This window comes from Rhinopithecus bieti, unplaced genomic scaffold (assembly GCF_001698545.2).
Source record: "Rhinopithecus bieti isolate Rb0 unplaced genomic scaffold, ASM169854v2 scaffold_13900, whole genome shotgun sequence".
NCBI classification, from domain to species: Eukaryota; Metazoa; Chordata; class Mammalia; order Primates; family Cercopithecidae; genus Rhinopithecus; species Rhinopithecus bieti.
The window spans coordinates 4,618,226-4,623,473 of NW_016808376.1; positions in this window are offsets into that span (position 1 = coordinate 4,618,226).

Here is a 5,248-nt window from a genome sequence, read left to right on the forward strand (position 1 = left end):
AGATGGATGGGTGGGTGGGTGGGTGAACGGACGGACGGATGGACAGATTGATTGATTGATTGATTTTAAATTTACTCATGGGGAAATGAGTGCAGAGAAGCTAAGTCATTTCTAGGCATCACAGCGAAAGCAATTCTGAGGCAGAAGAATAAGTCAGCACTGTCCTTTAGCCTCTCACAGCAATGGCCTTCTCCTTATGAAACATGTCACTGTAAATTTCCCCATTGAGCCCAGGTAGCCAGCAGAGAGGGTGCTATGACCTGCCTATTTGTGTCCCCCTAAAATACCCATGTTGAAGCTCTACCCTGCAATGCGATGGTATTGAAGGTAATTAGGGAGGCAATTGAGTCATGAGAGTGGAGCCTCACGTTGGGGTTAGTTCCCTTAGCAGAAGAGACAGGAGGCCGGGCACAGTGGCTCATGCCTGTATTCCCAGCACTTTGGGAGGCCAAGGTGGGCAGATCACGAGGTCAAGAGATCAAGACCATCCTGGCCAACAAGATGAAACCCCCATCTCTACTAAAAATACAAAAAAATTAGCTGGGCTTGGTGGTGGGTGTCTGTAGTCCCAGCCACTCGAGAGGCTGAGGCAGGAGAATTGCTTGAACCCAGGAGGCAGAGGTTGCAGTGAGCCGAGATTGCACCACTGCGCTCCAGCCTGGCAACAGAGCGAGACTCTGCTCAAAAAAAAAAAAAGAAAAGAAAAGAAAGAAAGAAACTGGCTCTTCTCTCTCTGCTCTCTGTCATGTGAAGACACAATGAGAAGATGCCATCTGCAAACCAAATCTTGGACTTCTAGGCTCCAGAACTAAGAGAAATCAGTATTAGTTATTTAAGCCACCCAGTCTATGGTTATAGGCAGCCTGAACTAACTAAAACAGAGGGCTATTTAAAGAAGGGATTTGAGTTTGGATTGGAGTTGGCCTGCAGAGCCCTTAGAATTCCTTTTTATCCTGGATTTCTCTGTGCTTTAATTGAGTCTTATACACTCTTGTTGGATGTTGGACTACATCAGGGAGACCGTGGATGACTTACCAGTGCTTCTGTGATTCCCAGATACCTTGGGGGGTTGCCAATTGCCCCTCATAAAAATACCAAGCCCCTAGTGGTGGTGGAATAGAAATAGTGGAGACTGATAAAACTATGTTTGTGGGTATGTACTTGCCTCACCATAGGCTGTGCTTTTATAAGGTTAAGTTGAATTATGAAAGCCCAGGTGTGGCAGGCCAACTAAGCCGGCTCCCCTAGGTCCTCAGCTCCTAGTATTCATGTCCCTGTGACTTTCCTGCCCATTGGGCATGCATGGGACCTGTGACTTGCTTCTGGTCAGCAGAATATTGCAAAAGTGATGGCACGTCACTTCCTCGATGAGGTTACCTAAGATTGTGACTTACATCTTGTTGTAGACTTTCTCTTTTGCCCTTTTAGTCTGCACACTTTGATGAAGCAAGCAGCCATGCTGGGGAGGCCCACTTAGCAAGGAACTGAAGGCAGCCAGCAGCCAGGGAGGAAATGAGGGCTTCAGTTCAACAACCTGAAAGAAACCAAATCCTGCCAACCATCATGTGAGCATAGAAATGGATCCTTCTCAGTCGAGCCTTCAGATAAGACCATACCCCGGCATGATATCTTGATTGCAGGCTCATGACAGACCCTGATGCAGAGAACCCAGCTATGCCATGCCTAGATTCCTGAACCATAGAAACTGTGAGATAATAAATGTGTGTTGTTTTGAGCCACTAAGTTTGTAGTAACTTGTTAAACAGCAATAGATCATTAACATATCAGTCTAGAGTGTTTGTATCACTTTACTGATATTCAGAGCTACTCCAAGGGCCTTAACTTGTATCTTCTTATCAAGGGGACTCCCCAAATAATTTTTCCCAGAATAAAGTGTTTATTCCAAAGGGAAAGAACCTCTTTTACCCTTAGAGCAGTGATTTTTCAATCCTGGCTGCATAGTATCTTTATGCAGAAGGCAGTTTGTTTTGTAGTGCTTTGCTTCATTTTGTTTTTAATGTCTATGCTGGAGGCCCATTCAGGTAGGAAGGGGGAAGCTGGCAGGTACCCTTTCATTTACAGCTCCCAGTTGTTCCTGTTGGGCAGCCAGGGTTGAGAACCATTAGTTTAGAGTCACATTATGTAATTGTCTGGCACTTTTATAGTGGCAGTTTTGTCCCTGTTTCCAGCCTCTAAAGGTCCAGAAATATTGAAGTCTACTCCCAGCATACCCAGCTACACAATAAAGACATATTTTTAATAAAAGGACATTTCTGTGTCTGGTTTAAATATTCTCATTTTATTGGACAGGAAGAAATGAAATGCCAGGCCATTTAGTTCATGCCCAAGCATCTGGCAACTGGAGATTCATCTCGTAGGGGCAGAATAATGCAGCCGACTTGTGATCTTTCAAGGGAAGCAGGATTAGTTGGAAAAAACAGATAACAAAAATGTTTCACTTTAGTTCTCTTTTTCAGCCTCCTTTCTGAGCCCTTAGTAAAAGCAGAAGAAAGCTGCAGACAAGCTAATTACAGTTTTACCCCTTCACTATGTGCAGCCTCTAGGGCCAAAGCCAATATGATCTGGAGACACCCAGGGAGTGGCAGTAGGAGGGCAAAGGGGGGAGAAAAGCAAGGGGCTCTCTAAAATAAAGAAAAAAGAAAAGTGTTTCTCCCTCCCTGGAGAGACACTTACTGGGACACCTAGAAGTGAGTTTGCCATGTAGCCATCTTATTATATAGTCGGTCATTCAAGGTGGGGAGCCAATGCTGCTATTGGAGAATGTTTTACATGATCCTATAGTCCAGGAGAGTTGGAAGCCAGAAAGAATTGGAAGCTAAAAAAATCTTTAGATATAGAACAAACAGTTTTGAATCATAGCAGTTCAACAGCTAGAGGATTTAGCCATGAAACTATTCTGGTGTAGGAGTTTTCTTGAGGCCAGACACTGACGAGACCCTAGAACCCAAGGAGTGATTGTCATGGCCCCTGCTTTTGGCCAGGGCTGAGGCAAGATGTGAGGCCAGGATGCAGAGGAAGAGGAGGAAACCTGAGTGGTGAAGAGTCCTTCTTTGTCTCCTTCTCTCCACACCTCCAGTTCTTACGTTGCTGGCAGTCTCAGTACCTGATGCTACCATCTTCAGCCCTTCATTCTTTCCTCGATGAGCATTTAGTTTGTGTCACAGTGTGCAGGCCATGAAGATCAGAAGTGAGTCAGCCACAAGCCCTGTCCTCACGGAGCTCAAAAATTAATGAGAGGAACAGACACAAGAACTAACTGGACAGAAATGTGGTCTAGAACAAAAGCGTGCCCCAAATGCTATAGAATTACAGAGGGAGGAGTCATTGATTCCAATTAGGGGGTTAGGGAAGACTTCACCAATCAAGGTTTCAGTGATACTCAGTTGTTGCACAATGGTATCAATATGTTTGACACTATTGAACTGCACTCTTCAAAATGGTTAAGATGGTAGTTTTATAGTGTGTGTTTTTTTAAACTGCAATTTAACAAATTGATACTTACCAAAACTTTCCAGTTGGGCTTAGACTGGATAGCCCCCATCTTCTCAATAGCTATCCACTTCTAAACTATAATATTTTAAAGAATTACAAAAATTGCTTTGAGGAATGAGAACCATGGTAGCATCTGGGCAAGATTTTTAAACTTAAGTAGGATTTTCTCAGATAGAGGTGGACAAAGAGAGGCCGAGACAAAAGGTAAAGGAAATGGTACAAGTAAAGACATTGGTGCTGGGTAAGTTGCATCCAGTGAGGGTTTATATTGATGAAGGGAAGGCAGGAAGAACTGAGACAACAATTTCCTTTTATTAAGATAAAATTTGCATTAAAAATTCACCATTTTAACCGTTTTTAGGTGTATAATTAAGTGGTTTTCAGTATATTCACAGTGTTGTAAAATACTACTGCTATCTAATTCTAGAACATTTTATCACTCCAAAAGAGACCCTATACCCACTCCCCATTCATGTCCAGCACCTGGGAATTCCTAATCTACTCTCTGTCTCTTTCTTTTTCTACTCTCCTTCTGGGACTCTCAATATGTGTATGTTGGTCCACTTGATAGCACCCTATACATCTCTTCGGCTCTGTTCATTTTTCTTCATTCCTTTTTATTTATCTTTCTCAGCCTTGTTAATCTATAAGTTCACTGATTATTCTGCTTGTTTGAATCTGCTGTTGAACCCCTTGAGTGAATTTTTCAGTTATTTGTACTTTTCAACTCCAGATTTTCCATTGGATTCCTTTTTATAATTTCTATCTTTTTGCTAATATTCTCCGTTTGGTAAAATATTATTCTCCTGGTTTATATTTTATTTACTCTTCATCTACTTTAGCATTACTAACAAATTGATGTTCCAGGGTTTTCTCTTGACCTTCCCTGACACAATAACCTTAACCCCATGGTTCAGAGAGCCAGTGTGGGCATCTGCCCGATGCGAAGAATGTCTATTCTGACTACTTACTCAGGAGCTGGGGAAAAGAGCCACAGAATGGGTTTACAGACTCGTGAGGCTTAATGTGAGGTGGATTTGTGCCTGAGCACCATTTACTACTCTCTGACCCCCATAAGCATCCCCTCTAACTGTTGTCTCAGTAAGAGCTCAGCACCAGTATCAATAATCTCTCAAAGGTTTTAGGATTTCCTTTGCTGTGGTGCACAGTTACACTGGTGAGCATCTGAATCTCCCTTTCTAGTAAGTATAGGAAGATCTATAGCATCCTGTAATGTTACCACAATGCCTTTCTTCAAGGGTTCCTGACCTCCCTTTGATCAAGGGGCTCTATGAACTCTTAGGTCTTGGAACTGGTTGAAGGGCCATGACTTTCCCATACATGTAGGCTCAAGTCAGGCTTCTGTCTGCCAGATCTAGATTTCTCTTTTTTTGAGAGTCTTGCTTTGTCACCCAGGCAGGAGTGCAGTGGCACAATCTTGGCTCACTGCAACCTCTGCCTCCCAGGTTCAAGTGATTCTCTTTTCTCAGCCTCCCAAGTAGCTGGGATTACGGGCACCCACCACCACGCCTGGATAATTTTTTGTACTTTTTTTAGTAGAGATGGGGTTTCACCATGTTGGCCAGGCTGGTCTCAAACTCCTGACCTCAAATGATCTAACTGCTTCAGCTTCCCAAAGTGCTGGGATTACAGGCGTGAGCCACCATGCTTGGCCTAGATCTCCCTCCTTCTTTCCCTCCCTCCCTCCCTCCCTCCCTCCCTTCCTTCCTTCCTT